This window comes from Triticum aestivum, chromosome 5D, assembly GCF_018294505.1.
Source record: "Triticum aestivum cultivar Chinese Spring chromosome 5D, IWGSC CS RefSeq v2.1, whole genome shotgun sequence".
Classification (NCBI taxonomy): Eukaryota; Viridiplantae; Streptophyta; class Magnoliopsida; order Poales; family Poaceae; genus Triticum; species Triticum aestivum.
The window spans coordinates 319349329-319366094 of NC_057808.1; positions in this window are offsets into that span (position 1 = coordinate 319349329).

Here is a 16766-nt window from a genome sequence, read left to right on the forward strand (position 1 = left end):
TTTTTCTGCAATTGTTTTGAATTTGGTTTTCAAACCAAACCAATTTTTATGCTTCTGAAAGTTATTAGGTGTACTTAGGAAACTAGTCCAGAGCCACATGCAAACTTTCAAAATTATTGGGCTTATATCTAATTTATAGTAAATATAAACCCAATTCAAATAGCTAGTGAATTAATTCAAAGGCCCAAAAATAATTATTTCTGTGATTCCAAAAATATTGGTTTGAATTTTACCTCTTGCCAATATCTTCACAGAATAACAGGAACATTTTCTTGGGCCCATTTGAAAAGATTTTAATGTTGATCATTTTTAAAAGGTTTCGGAGGCCTTGAAAATTCCCTCAATTCAATTTCTTTGAAATTTAAACATGATGCATGCCCACTAATGCAACTATTACACTCAGATATTCTAGGGCTGTGACAAAAACACAATTACTAAAGAGGTAATAATGTGTATACTCATAAAAGCACAAAGTAAAAATATTGGGCTGTCTCCCAACAAGCTCTTTTCTTTAAAGCCTTTTAGCTATGCGTTGATAATTTTAATTATGCTCACATGAAAGATAGCAATTTAAACACGCAGAGAGCATCATGTAGCATGTGAAAAACATGTTTAACTTTAACATACTTCCTATGCATTGGCATTTTGTAAGCAAAGAAATTATCAAGACAAGCAAAAACTAGCATATGCAAGGAAGGAGAAAGAAACAATAGCAATCTCAACATAACGAGAGGTAATTTAGTGACATGAAAATTTCTACAACCATATTTTCCTCTCTCGTAATAATTCCATGTAGGATCATAATCAAATTCAATAATATATCTATCACATAAAATTTTCTCTTCATGATCCACATGCATGCAAAGTTGACACTCTTCCAAGATAGTTGGATTATCATCAAATAAAGTCCTGACCTCTCCAAGCCAACTTTTATCAAAAAATTCATAAGATTGATCACTATCCAAAGTAATGGGATCATTATTACCTAGAGTTGATACTCTTCCAAACCCACTTTCGATATTATCACAAACATATTTATCATGAGGCTTAAATAAATTTTCAAGATCATAAAAAGCATTTTCACCCAATCATGATCATTGCAATAAGTAGTGGACATAGCAAAATTAGCATCCCCAAGCTTAGGGTTTTGCATATTATTAGCACAATTGACATTAATAGAATTTATAATAACATCATTGCAATCATGCTTTTCATTGAAGGAACTATCAAGTGTGGGTGCAATAGCAATAATTTCATGTTTATCATAAGGAACTATAGCAAGTTCACCTCCATAAGCATAATTAATATTGGCATCATGGCCATAAGAATAGCAAGCATCATGTTCATTAAGGGGGAATATTTCAATCAAATCAACGGAATCATAATTATCTATAGATTCATGCATATCTTTATTTTCTTCCAAAGCAGTGGTCATTCTCTCAATAAATTCTTTAACATAGGCATTATGAGCATAGTTTTCATAGCAATATTTAAGTATGTCAAAATTTTCAGATTTGTAGATGGTAATATCATACTTTTCAATCAAAGAAGCAACTTCATAAGCACCCTTAAAAGCGACAAATTCTTCAATTTGTTCGATATCATAGTAACTATAAACAACTTTGGCATAAGGAGATAGGATTTCATTATCATTAAACTCACATAGGTAGGGAAGGTGTTTTTTAGGGTTTTCGAGCAACAAGTAAAACCATAAATTTCACCTAGATTCCAAGCATAGCATGGCAAACAATTTATTTGATTCCATAAGAGTCCCCGTTTTGAGACAAATGGTGACGCACAAAATGAGCATGCTCATCTAATGATGTTCCCTCAACTAAACTAGTTGGAGTGTCAGCACGATTACATATGGATCGAAGATGATCCAAGTAGAAAACTTTAAGTGGATCCATATAAATAGATTTTTAGCAAGTAAAGATGCAAGCAAATAGAAGGCACATGGCAACACAAGCAAAGATAGCAACCGAGCAAAAAGGCATAAAGTAAGAAGGCAAATAAAAAGACAAATATTTTTGTATTTTTCTGAAAAATGTTTTAGAGGTGGGGGAGAGGAAAACGAGAGGCAAATGGCAAATAATGTAATGCAAAAGATGAGAGTTTATGATGGGTAGTTGGTAGGCTTGACGTAGAACCTCCCCGGCAACGGCGCCAGAAATTCCTCATGCTACTTCTTGAGCTTGCGTTGGTTTTTCCCTTGAAGCGGAAAGGGTGATGCAACAAAGTAGAGATAAGTATTTCCCTCAGTTAGAGAACCAAGGTATCAATCGAGTAGGAGGTATGGACAAGTCCCTGATACGTCTCCAACGTATCTATAATCTTTGATTGTTCCATGCTATATTATATTCTGTTTTGGACATTATTGGGCTTTATTTTACACTTTTATATTAGTTTTCGGACTAACCTATTAACCGGAGGCCCAGCCCAGAATTGTTGTTTTTTTGCCTATTTCAGAGTTTCGCAGAAAAAGAATATCAAACGGGGTCCAAACGGAATGAAACCTTCGGGAACGTGATTTTTGGAACGAACGTGATCTAGAGGACTTGGACCCTACGTCAAGGCATCAACCAGGAAGCCACGAGGTAGGGGGGCGCCTACCCCCTTGCGCGTGCCCTCCACCCTCGTGGGCCCCACGTTGCTCCACCGACGTACTCCTTCCTCCTATATATACCTACGTACCCCCAAACTACCAGACACGGAGCCAAAAACCTAATTCCACCGCCGCAACCTTCTGTACCCGTGAGATCCCATCTTGGGGCCTGTTCCAGAGCTCCGCCGGAGGGGGCATCGATCACGGAGGGCTTCTACATCAACACCATAGCCTCTCCGATGATGTGTGAGTAGTTTACCTCAGACCTTCGGGTCCATAGTTATTAGCTAGGTGGCTTGTTCTCTCTTTTTGGATCTCAATACAATGTTCTCCCCCTCTCTTGTGGAGATCTATTCGATGTAATCTTCTTTTGCGGTGTGTTTGTTGAGACCGATGAATTGTGGGTTTATGATCAAGTTTATCTATGAACAATATTTGAATCTTCTGAATTCTTTTATGTATGATTGGTTATCTTTGCAAGTCTCGTCGAATTATCAGTTTGGTTTGGCCTACTAGATTGATCTTTCTTGCAATGGGAGAAGTGCTTAGCTTTGGGTTCAATCTTGCGGTGTCCTTTCCCAGTGATAGTAGGGGCAGCAAGGCACGTATTGTATTGTTTCCATCGAGGATAACAAGATGGGGTTTATATCATATTGCATGAGTTTATCCCTCTACATCGTGTCATCTTGCTTAAAGCGTTACTCTGTTCTTATGAACTTAATACTCTAGATGCATGCTGGATAGCGGTCGATGTGTGGAGTAATAGTAGTAGATGCAAGCAGGAGTCCGTCTACTTGTCTCGGACGTGATGCCTATATACATGATCATACCTAGATATTCTCATAACTATGCTCAATTCTTTCAATTGCTCAACAGTAATTTGTTCACCCACCGTAAATACTTATGCTCTTGAGAGAAGCCACTAGTGAAACCTATGGCCCCCGGGTCTATTTTCCATCATATTAATCTTCCAACACTTAGTTATTTTTATTGCCTTTTATTTTACTTTGCATCTTTATCATAAAAATACCAAAAATATTATCTTATCATATCTATCAGATCTCACTCTCGTAAGTGACCGTGAAGGGATTGACAACCCCTTATCGCGTTGGTTGCGAGGATTTATTTATTTGTGTAGGTGCGAGGGACTCGTGCGTGGCCTCCTACTGGATTGATACCTTGGTTCTCAAAAACTGAGGGAAATACTTATGCTACTTTGCTGCATCACCCTTTCCTCTTCAAGGGAAAACCAACGCAGTGCTCAAGAGGTAGCAAGAAGGATTTCTGCACCGTTGCCGGGGAGGCTGACACCAAGTCAAGTAAATATTAGACTCCTGCCAACGTGCGATTTCTGGCGCCGTTGCCGGGGAGTGTACGCAAAAGTCAACATACCAAGTACCCATCACAAACCCTTATCTCCCGCATTACATTATTTGCCATTTGCCTCTCGTTTTCCTCTCCCCCACTTCACCCTTGCCGTTTTATTCGCCCTCTCTTTTTCGTTCGCCTTCTTCCTGTATGTATCTTTGTTTGTGTTTCCTTGTGCCTTCTATATGCTTGCATCTTCGCTTGCTGAAAATCTATTGATATGGATCCACTTAAAGTGTTCTACTTGGATCATCTTCGATCCTTATGCGCTCGTGCTGAAACCCCAACTAGCCTAGTTGATAGGAAATCTTTAAATGAGCAAGCTCATTTTGTGCGTCATCGTTTGTCTGAAAAAGGGAAGCTCTTATTGTATCATATAAATAGTTTGCTATGCTATGCTTGTAATCTTTGTGAAATTTGTGATTTTACTTGTTGCTCTAAGAACCCTAAAAAACACCTTCCCTACCTATGTGAGTTCAATGATAATGAAATATTATCTTCTTATGCAAAGGGTGTTTATAGCTACTATGATATCGAACAAATTGAAGAATTTGTCATTTTTAAGGGTGCTCATGAAGTTGCTTCTTTGATTGAAAAGTATGATTTTACTCTCAACAAATCTGAAAATTCCGTCATACTTAAATATTGCAATGAAAACTTTGCTCATAATGTCTATGTCCAAGAATTTATTGAAAGAATGACCGTTGCTTTGGAAGAAAATAATGATATGCATGAATCTATAGATAATGATGATTCCGATGATTTGGTTGAAATATCCCTTGATGAACATGATGCTTACTATTCTTGTGGCCATGATGCCAATATTTATGAAGATGAATTTGCTATAGTTCCTTATGTTAAAAATGAGATCGTTGCTATTGCACCCATGCTTGATAGTTCCCTCGATGAAATCATGATTTCAATGATTTTACTATAAATTCTCTTGATGTCAATTGTGCTAATAATATGCAAAACCCTAAGCTTGGGGATGCTAGTTTTGCTATGTCTACTACTTGTTGCAATGATCATGATTGGGGTGATTCTTCTTATGATGTTGAAAATTTATTTAATCCCCATGATGAATATGAGATTGATAATATTATTTGCAATAATATTGAAAGTGGGTTTGGAAGAGTGTCAACTTTAGATCCCACATATTTGGAGAATATTCAATCTTATGAATTTTTTGATAAAAGTGGGTTTGGAGAGGTCATGACTTTAGTTAATGTTAATCCCACTATTTCGGAAGAGTGTCAACTTTGCATGCATGTGGATCGTGTTGAAAATATTTTATGTGATAGCTATTTTGTTGAATTTTCTTATGATCCAACATGTAATTATTATGAGAGAGGAAAATATGGTCGTAGAAATTTTCATGATAATAAATTACCTCTCGTTATGTTGAGATTGCTATTGTTTCTTTCCGCTTCCTTGCATATGCTAGTTTTTGCTTGCTATGATAATCTGTTTGCCTATAAGATGCCTATGCATAGGGAGTATGTTAGACTTAGATGTGTTTGTCGCATGTTTCATGATGCTCTCTTTGCGCTTCAATTCTTGTCTTTGATGTGAGCATCGTTAAAATTATCAATGCCTAGCTAGGGGCGTTAAACGATAGCGCTTGTTGGGAGGCAACCCAATTTTATTTTTAGTTTTTTTCTTTTTGCTTCTGTTTAGGAATAACTATTTGATCTAGCCTCTGGTTAGATGTGTTTTTATGTTTTAATTAGTGTTTGTGCCAAGTTTAACCTATAGGATCTTCTTGGATGATAGTTATTTGATCTTGCTGAAAATTGCAGAAACTTTCTGTTCACGAAAATAATTGTTAAAAATCACCAGAACGTGATAAAATATTTATTCCAATTGGTTCTGATCAATAAACAAATTGTCTAGGTCATCCTATTTTGGCTAAAGTTTTGGAGTTCCAGAAGTTTGCGTTAGTTACAGATTACTACAGACTGTTCTGTTTTTGACAGATTCTGTTTTTCGTGTGTTGTTTGCTTATTTTGATGAATCTATGGCTAGTAAAATAGTTTATAAACCATAGAGAAGTTGGAATACAGTAGGTTTAACACCAATATAAATAAATAATGAGTTCATTACAGTACCTTGAAGTGGTCTTTTGTTTTCTTTCACTAACGGAGCTCGAGAGATTTTCTGCTGAGTTTTGTGTTGTGAAGTTTTCAAGTTTTGGGTAAAAGATTTGATGGATTATGGAACAAGGAGTGGCAAGAGCCTAAGCTTGGGGATTCCCATGCCACCCCCAAGATAATCTAAGGACACCTAAAATCCAAAGCTTGGGGATGCCCCGGAAGGCATCCCCTCTTTCGTCTACTTCCATCGGTAACTTTACTTGGAGCTATATTTTTATTCACCACATGATATGTGTTTTGCTTGGAGCGTCTTGTATGATTTGAGTCTTTATTTTTTAGTTTACCACAATCATCCTTGCTGTACACACCTTTTGAGAGAGACACAATTATTCGGAAATTATTAGAATACTCTATGTGCTTCACTTATATCTTTTGAGTCATATAGTTTTTTCTCTAGTACTTCACTTATATCTTTTAGAGCACGGTGGTGGATTTGTTTTATAGAAACTATTGTTCTCTCATGCTTCACTTAGATTATTTTGAGAGTCCTACAAAACAGCATGGTAGTTTGCTTTAACAATAATAGGCATACAAGAAGAAAAATTCTTATGAGTGTGTTGAATACTATGAGAAGTTTGATGCTTGATAATCGTTTTGAGATATGAAGATGGTGATATTAGAGTCATGCTAGTTGAGTAGTTTTGAATTTGAGAAATACTTGTGTTAAAGTTTGTAATTCCCGTAGCATGCACGGATGGTGAACCGTTATGTGATGAAGTCGGAGCATGATTTATTTATTGATTGTCTTCCTTATAAGTGGCGGTCGGGGACGAGCGATGGTCTTTTCCTACCAATCTATCCCCCTAGGAGCATGCGCGTAATACTTTGCTTTGATAACTTGTAGATTTTTGCAATAAGTATATGAGTTCTTTTTGACTAATGTTGAGTCCATGGATTATACGCACTTTTCCTCCTTCCACCATTGCTAGCCTCTCTAATACCGCGCACGTTTCACCGGTATCATACACCCACCATATACCTTCCTCAAAACAGCCACCATACCTACCTATTATGGCATTTCCATAGCCATTCCGAGATATATTGCCATGCAACTTACCACCGTTCCATTTACTATGACACGCTCCATCATTGTCATATTGCTTTGCATGATCATGTAGTTGACATTGTATTTGTGGCAAAGCCATCGTTCATAATTCTTTCATACATGTCACTCTTGATTCATTGCATATCCCGGTACACCGCCGGACGCATTCACATAGAGTCATATTTTGTTCTAAGTATTGAGTTGTAATTGTTGAGTTGTAAGTAAATAAAAGTGTGATGATCGTCATTTTTTAGAGCATTGTCCAAAGTGAGGAAAGGATGATGGAGACTATGATTCCTCCACAAGTCGGGATGAGACTCCGGACGAAAAAAAGGAGGCCATAAAAAAAGGAAGAAAAGGCCCAAATAAAAAAATGAGAGAAAAAGAGAGAAGGGACAATGTTACTATCCTTTTACCACACTTGTGCTTCAAAGTAGCACCATTATCTTCATGATAGAGAGTCTCCTATGATATCACTTTCATATACTAGTGGGGATTTTTCATTATAGAACTTGGCTTGTATATTCCAATGATGGGCCTCCTCAAAATGCCCTAGGTCTTCGTGAGCAAGCGAGTTGGATGCACACCCACTTAGTTTTTTTGTTGAGCTTTCATATACTTATAGCTCTAGTGCATCCATTGCATGGCAATCCCTACTCACTCACATTAATATCTATTGATGGGCATCTCCATAGCCCGTTGATACGCCTAGTTGATGTGAGTCTATCTTCTCCTTTTTTGTCTTCTCCACAACCACCGTTCTATTCCACATATAGTGCTATGTCCATGGCTCACGCTCATGTATTGCGTGAAGATTGAAAAAGTTTGAGAACGTCAAAAGTATGAACAATTGCTTGGCTTGTCATCGGGGTTGTGCATGATTTAAATTTTTGTGTGGTGAAGATAGAGCATAGCCAGACTATATGATTTTGTAGGGATAACTTTCTTTGGCCATGTTATTTTGAGAAGACATAATTGCTTAGTTAGTATGCTTGAAGTATTATTATTTTTATATCAATATTAAAATTTTGTCTTGAATCTTTTGGATCTGAATATTCATACCACAATTAAGAAGAATACATTGAATTTATGCCAAGTAGCATTCCACATCAAAAATTCGGTTTTTATCATTTACCTACTCGAGGACGAGCAGGAATTAAGCTTGGGGATGCTTGATACGTCTCCAACGTATCTATAATTTTTGATTGTTCCATGCTATATTATATTCTGTTTTGGACATTATTGGGCTTTATTTTACACATTTATATTATTTTTGGGACTAACCTATTAACCGGAGGCCAAGCCCAGAATTGCTGATTTTTGCCTATTTCAGAGTTTCGCAGAAAAAGAATATCAAACGGAGTCCAAACGGAATGAAACCTTCGGGAACGTGATTTTTGGAACGAACGTCATCCAGAGGACTTGGACCCTACGTCAAGGCGTCAACCAGGAAGCCACGAGGTAGGGGGCCGCGCCCTCCACCCTCGTGGGCCCCACGTTGCTCCACCGACGTACTCCTTCCTCCTATATATACCTACGTACCCCCAAACTACCAGACATGGAGCCAAAAACCTAATTTCACCGCCGCAACCTTCTGTACCCGTGAGATCCCATCTTGGGTCCTATTCCGGAGCTCCGCCGGAGGGGGCATCAATCATGGAGGGCTTCTACATCAACACCATAGCCTCTCCGATGATGTGTCAGTAGTTTACCTCAGACCTTCGGGTCCATAGTTATTAGCTAGATGGCTTCTTCTCTCTTTTTGGATCTCAATACAATGTTCTCCCCCTCTCTTGTGGAGATCTATTCGATGTAATCTTCTTTTGCGGTGTGTTTGTTGAGACCGATGAATTGTGGGTTTATGATCAAGTTTATCTATGAACAATATTTGAATCTTCTGAATTCTTTTATGTATGATTGGTTATCTTTGCAAGTCTCTTCGAATTATCGGTTTGGTTTGGCCTACTAGATTGATCTTTCTTGCAATGGGAGAAGTGCTTAGCTTTGGGTTCAATCTTGCGGTGTCCTTTCCCAGTGATAGTAGGGGCAGCAAGGCACGTATTGTATTGTTGCCATCGAGGATAACAAGATGGGGTCTATATCATATTGCATGAGTTTATCCCTCTACATCATGTCATCTTGCTTAAAGCATTACTCTGTTCTTATGAACTTAATACTCTAGATGCATGCTGGATAGCGGTCGATGTGTGGAGTAATAGTAGTAGATGCAGGCAGGAGTCGGTCTACTTGTCTCGGACGTGATGCCTATATACATGATCATACCTTGATATTCTCATAACTATGCTCAATTCTGTCAATTTCTCAACAGTAATTTGTTCACCCACCGTAAATACTTATGCTCTTGAGAGAAGCCACTAGTGAAACCTATGGCCCCCGGGTCTATTTTCCATATTAATCTTCCAACACTTAGTTATTTTTATTGCCTTTTATTTTACTTTGCATCTTTATCATAAATACCAAAAATATTATCTTATCATATCTATCAGATCTCACTCTCGTAAGTGACCGTGAAGGGATTGACAACCCCTTATCGCGTTGGTTGCGAGGATTTATTTGTTTGTGTAGGTGCGAGGGACTCGTGCGTGGCCTCCTACTGGATTGATACCTTGGTTCTCAAAAACTGAGGGAAATACTTACGCTACTTTGCTGCATCACCCTTTCCCCTTCAAGGGAAAACCAACACCGTGCTCAAGAGCTAGCAGTCCCCAATCTATGCACCTGCACAAACAATCAAACACTTGCACCCAACGCGATAAAGGGGTTGTCAATCCCTTCACGGTCAATTGCAAGGATTGATCTGATAGAGATAGATATAAAAGATTGCTAAAACGTCAAACAAACTAAAAGCAAATAAATTGCAGCGAGGTATTTTTTGGTTTTTTGGTTTATAGATGTGAAAATATATGATGGTAGATAGACCCGGGGGCCATAGGTTTCACTAGAGGCTTCTCTCTTGAAAGAAAACATACAGTGGGTGAAAAAAATTACTGTCGAGCAATTGATAGAAAAGCGCAAAGTTATGACGATATCCAAGGCAATGATTATGAATATAGGCATCACGTCCGTGTCAAGTAGACCGAAACAATTCTGCATCTACTACTATTACTCCACACATCGACCGCTATCTAGCATGCATCTAGAGTATTAAGTTCATAACAACAGAGTAACGCCTTAAGTAAGATGACATGATGTAGAGGGATAAACTCAAGCAATATGATGAAAACCCCATCTTTTCACCCTTGATGGCAACAATACAATACGTGCCTCGCTACCCCTACTTTGTCACTGGGTGAGGACACTGCAAGACTGAACCCAAAACTAAGCACCTCTCCCAGTGCAAGAAATACCAATCAAGTTGGCCAAACTAAACCGATAATTCGAAGAGAAATACAAAGATATTAAATCATGCATATAAGAATTCAGAGAAGATTCAAATAGTATTCATAGATAATCTGATCATAAATCCATAATTCATTGGATCTCGACAAACACACCGCAAAAGAATATTACATCGGATAGAACTCCAAGAACATTGAGGAGAACATGGTATTGAAGATCATAGAGAGAGAGAGGAAGCCATCTAGCTAGTAGCTATGGACTTGTTGGTCTGTGGTAAACTACTCACGCTTCATTGGTAGGGCAATAGGGTTGATGTAGATGCCCTCCGTGATCGAATCATCCTTCGCCAGATCACCGAAAAAGGCCCCAAGATGGGACTCACGGAAACAGAGGCTTGCGGTGGCGGAAAAGTATTTTCATGGATGCTTCTGATGTTGGGGGAATATTTGAGGATTTATAGAGCTGAGAGGGAGGTCGGTGGACTCCCGAGGGGCCCACAAGCCAAGGGGCACACCCCTAGGGCTTGTGGGGCCCTCGAGGCTCTTCTGACTTGGCCTCCAAGTTCCGTGGATGTCTTCTAGTCCAAGAAAAATCATCGCAAAAGTTTTATTCCGTTTGGACTCCATTTGATATTCCTTTTCTGTAAAACTCAAAAAACATGGAAAAACAGAAAATGGCACTGGGCTCTAGGTTAATAGGTTAGTCCCAAAAATAATATAAAATAGCATATTAATGCATATATAACATCCAAAACAGATAAGATAATAGCTTGGAACAATAAAAAATTATAGATACTTTGGAGACGTATCAGCACAATGATATGTCTCCGTCGTATCTATAATTTTTGATTGTTCCATGCCAATATTCTACAACTTTCATATACTTTTGGCAACTTTTTATACTATTTTTGGGACTAACATATTGATCCAGTGCCCAGTGCCAGTTCCTGTTTGTTGCATGTTTTTTGTTTCGTAGAAAATCCATATCAAACGGAGTCCAAACGGAATAAAAACGGACAGAGATTTTTTTTGGAATGTATCAGATTTTTGGGAAGTGGAATCAACGCGAGACGATGCCCGAGGGGGCCACGAGGCAGGGGGGCAGGCGCACCCCTGACCCTCATGGACACCCCGTAAGGTGGTTGTTGCCCTTCTTTCGCCACAAGAAAGCTAATATCCGGATAAAAATAGTGTTCAAATTTCAATCCAATCGGAGTTACGGATCTCCGGTTATAATAGAAACGGTGAAAGGGCAGAATCCAGAGCGCGCAGAAACAGAGAGAGATAGAGAGACAGATCCAATCTCGGAGGGTCTCTCGCCCCTCCCGTGCCATGGAGACCAAGGACGAGAGGGGAAACCCTTCTCCCATCTAGGGAGAAGGTCAAGGAAGAAGAAGAAGGAGGGGGGCTCTCTCCCCCTCGCTTCCGGTGGCACCGGAGTGCCGCCGGGGCCATCATCATCACCGCAATCTACACCAACAACTTCACCGCCGTCATCACCAACTCCCCCCCCTCTATGCAGCGGTGTAACCCCTCTTTTACCCACTGTAATCTCTACTTAAACATGGTGCTCAACGCTATATATTATTTCCCAATGATGTATGGCTATCCTATGATGTTTGAGTAGATCCGTTTTGTCCTATGGGTTAATTGATGATCGTGATGGGTTTGAGTTGCATGTTTTATTATTGGTGCTGCCCTATGGTGCTCTCCGTGTCACGCAAGCGCGAGGGATTCCCGCTGTAGGGTGTTGCAATATGTTCATGATTCGCTTATAGTGGGTTGCTTGAGTGACAGAAGCATAAACCCGAGTAAGGGGGTTGTTGCGTATGGGATAAAGAGGACTTGATACTTTAATGCTATGGTTGGGTTTTACCTTAATGATCTTTAGTAGTTGCGGATGCTTGCTAGAGTTCCATTCATAAGTGCATATGATCCAAGAAGAGAAAGTATGTTAGCTTATGCCTCTCCCTCAAATAAAATTGCAATAATGATTTCCGGTCTAGTTATCGATTGCCTAGGGACAAATAACTTTCTTGTGACAAAAAGCTCTCTACTAAAACTAACTTAGTTGTGTCTTGATCTAAACAGCCCCTAGTTTTTATTTACGCGCTCTTTATTATCTTGCAAACCTATCCAACAACACCTACAAAGTACTTCTAGTTTCATACTTGTTCTAGGTAAAGCAAACATTAAGCGTGCGTAGAGTTGTATCGGTGGTCGATAGAACTTGAGGGAATATTTGTTCTACCTTTAGCTCCTCGTTGGGTTCGACACTCTTACTTATCGAAAGAGGCTACATTTGATCCCCTATGCTTGTGGGTTATCACACAACATATGGAAGAATGTCGTGTGCGGATACTGACTCGAGTATGATTGCATTTGGGATTGATGAATTTGAGAACTTCTTCAAGATCTGGCTATATTGGATGCAATATTTATATTTAAACTACTATACTAGAATATTTGCATGCTATTTATGGATGAATTATGCTATTTCTATAATTATTTTGAGTGCTCTAGACATAGGAAAAATAGGGGTAGACATTTGCATAGGGTTGCATATTCGGCTCCCCTATCGGTGTCCGCAGAAGTTTGGTGTATCCGATTTGGTGATCCACGTTGGAGTTGCCCTCATGGAAGAGCAAACGGGGCTTGATGGGACTTGATCCTTGACCCTGATGGTCAGAACATAGACTATTGGTAATGACTATCATAACCAAAAGAATTTATCGCTCATGGACCAAAAGAACACTTCCTGATGGTTTAAGTGTGTTAAATTACCTGCATCTTATTGGTCTCCTTGCGTTTATGACCCAGTTCAGCCAGGGTGACCTAATGCAGGCTGAAAACCATGTTCTTTACCTAGCTTTGTTGCCCACAAAAACTCAGCCTGCATTAGAGGCGAACCACCGGCATGCCGTTTGGTTGTAAGCGTTAAGTGCAAGACATGCGGTGTGGTAACCTAACGATAATAAATCTGACTTAATGTGACTCTTCATATGAATCTGGAAATGGAACCACCCAATAACGTGAATGTCAAGAGGCATAAGCTTAATGATAATAAATCCAACTTACTTTTGTCATTGCCAGCTTGAACACATTAGTGTGAAACTCATGAAGAAGCTTGAGGATTATGGAATCCTCACTTCCACCGACTTCCAATCGCTTGAGACATTTGAATCGTGTCTGCTCAGCAAGATGACGAAGTCCCTTTTGTAAAGAGCTGTGAGAGGGTGTCCAAGTTATTGTAACCGATACACAGTGATGTGTGTGGTCCAATGAGCAACTCAACCAAAGGTGGCTATGACTACTTCATGACTTATACCGACGACTTGAGCAGATATGGGCATATCCACTTGATGAGGCACAAATCGGAAACTTTTTAAAAGTTCAGAGTTTAAGAACGAGGTCAAAAATCAACTTGACAAGACAATAAACTTCTACGATCAGATTGTCGAGGCGAGCACATGAGCCAAGAGTTTGATTTTCAGGTGAAAAGCCAGGGTATTGCACCCCATCTCACGCCTACAGGTATGCCATAAAGAAATGACACGAAGGAACGAAGAAACCGGACTATGTTAGACATGGTCTGGTTTATGATGAGCAAGTCGGATTTAGCCTTGTCATTCTCAGGATACGTGATACGTCCATTTTGCATCATGCTTTTATATCGATATTTATTGCATTATGGGCTGTTATTACACATTATGTCACAATACTTATGCCTATTCTCTCTTATTTTACAAGGTTTACACGAAGAGGGAGAATGCAGGCATCTGCAATTTTGGGCTGGAAAAGGAGCAAATATTAGAGACCTATTCTGCACAACTCCAAAAGTCCTGAAACTTCACGGAGGCACGTTTTGGAATTAATAAAAAATACTGGCGAAAGAATCAACTAGAGGGGGCCCACACCCTGGCCACGAGGGTGGGGGGAGCACCCTACCCCCCTAGGCGCGCCCCCTGTCTCGTGGTCCCCCTAGCAGGCCTCCAATGCCCATCTTTGGCTATATGAAGTCTTTCGTCCCAGAGAAAATAAGGAGGAAGCTTTCGGGACGAAACACCGCCGCCACGAGGCGGAACCTGACAAAACCAATCTAGGGCTCCGGCGGAGCTGTTCTGCCGGGGAAACATCCCTCCAGGAAGGGGAAATCATCACCATCGTCATCACCATCGATCCTCTCGGTGGGAAGGGGTCAATCTCCATCAACATCTTCACCAACACCATCTCATCTCAAACCCTAGTTCATCTCTTGTATCCGATCTTTGTCTCAAAACCTCAGATTGGTACCTGTGGGTTGCTAGTAGTGTTGATTACTCCTTGTAGTTGATGCTAGTTGGTTTATTTGGTGGAAGATCATATGTTCAGATCCTTTATGCATATTAATACCCCTCTGATTATGAACATGAATATGATTTGTGAGTAGTTACGTTTGTTCCTGAGGACATGGGAGAAGTCTTGCTATAAGTAGTCATGAGAATTTGGTATTTGTTCGATATTTTGATGAGATGTATGTTGTCTCTCCTCTAGTGGTGTTATGTGAACGTCGACTACATGACACTCCACCATTATTTGGGCCTAGAGTGACAGAAGCTTAAACCCTAGTTTATGCGTTGCTTCGTAAGGGGCTGATTTGGATCCATATGTTTCATGCTATGGTTAGGTTTACCTTAATACTTCTTTTGTAGTTGCGGATGCTTGCAATAGGGGTTAATAATAAGTGGGATGCTTGTCCAAGGAAGGGAAGTACCCAAGCACCGGTCCACCCACATATCAAATTATCAAAGTAACGAACGCGAATCATATGAGTGTGATGAAAACTAGCTTGACGATAATTCCCATGTGTCCTCGGGAGCGCTTTCCTTTATATAAGGGTTTGTACAGGCTTCTCCTTTGCTACAAAAAGGATTGGGCCATATTGCTGCACCTTATTTACTTTTATTACTTGTTACCCGTTACAAATTACCTTATCACAAAACTATCTGTTACCGATAATTTTAGTGCTTGCAGAGAATATCTTACTGAAAACCGCTTGTCATTTCCTTCTGCTCCTCATTGGGTTCGACACTCTTACTTATTGAAAGGACTACGATAGATCCCCTATGCTTGTGGGTCATCAAGACTCTTTTCTGGCGCCGTTGCCGGGGAGTGAAGCGCCTTTGGTAAGGAAATTTATATAGTGTGCTGAAATTCACTGTCACTTGTTACTATGGAAAATAATCCTTTGAGGGGCTTGTTCGGGGTATCTTCACCCCGACCAGTAGAGCAAAGAGTTGCTCCTCAACCTACTGAACCTACTGAAAATGTTTACTTTAAAATTCCTTCAGGTACGATAGAGAAACTGCTAACTAATCCTTTTACAGGCGATGGAACATTGCATCCCGATTTGCACTTAATCTATGTGGATGAAGTTTGTGGATTATTTAAGCTTGCAGGTATGCCCGAGGATGTTATCAAGAAGAAGGTCTTCCCTTTATCTTTGAAGGTAAAGGCATTTACATGGTTTAGGCTATGTGATGATATGGGATCATGGAACTACAACCGATTGAAATTGGAATTTCATCAGAAGTTTTATCCTATGCATCTTGTTCATCGTGACCGTAATTATATATATAATTTTTGGCCTCACGAAGGAGAAAGCATCGCTCAAGATTGGGGGAGGCTTAAGTCAATGTTATATTCATGCCCCAATCATGAGCTCTCAAGAGAAATTATTATTCAAAAATTTTATGCTCGGCTTTCTCTCAATAATCGCTCCATGCTCGATACTTCTTGTACTGGTTATTTTATGATGAAGACTATTGAATTCAGATGGGATTTATTGGAAAGAATTAAATGCAACTCTGAAGATTGGGATCTCGATGAAGGTAAGGAGTCAGGTATGACACCTAAGTTTGATTGTGTTAAATCTTTTATGGATACCGATGTTTTCCGTGAATTTAGCACTAAATATGGACTTGACTCTGAGATAGTAGCTTCTCTCTATGAATCATTTGCTACTCATGTTGATCTTCCTAAGGAGAAGTGGTTTAAATATCATCCTCCCAGTGAAGTAAAAGTAGTTGAACCTATTAAAGTTGAAGAAAATACTATCACTTATAATGTTGATCCTATTGTTCCTACCGCTTATATTGAGAAACCACCTTTCCCTGTTAGAATAAAGGATCATGCTAAAGCTTCAACTGTGGTACGTAAGAGTAATACTAGACACCTACATCCCCTGAGCAAATTAA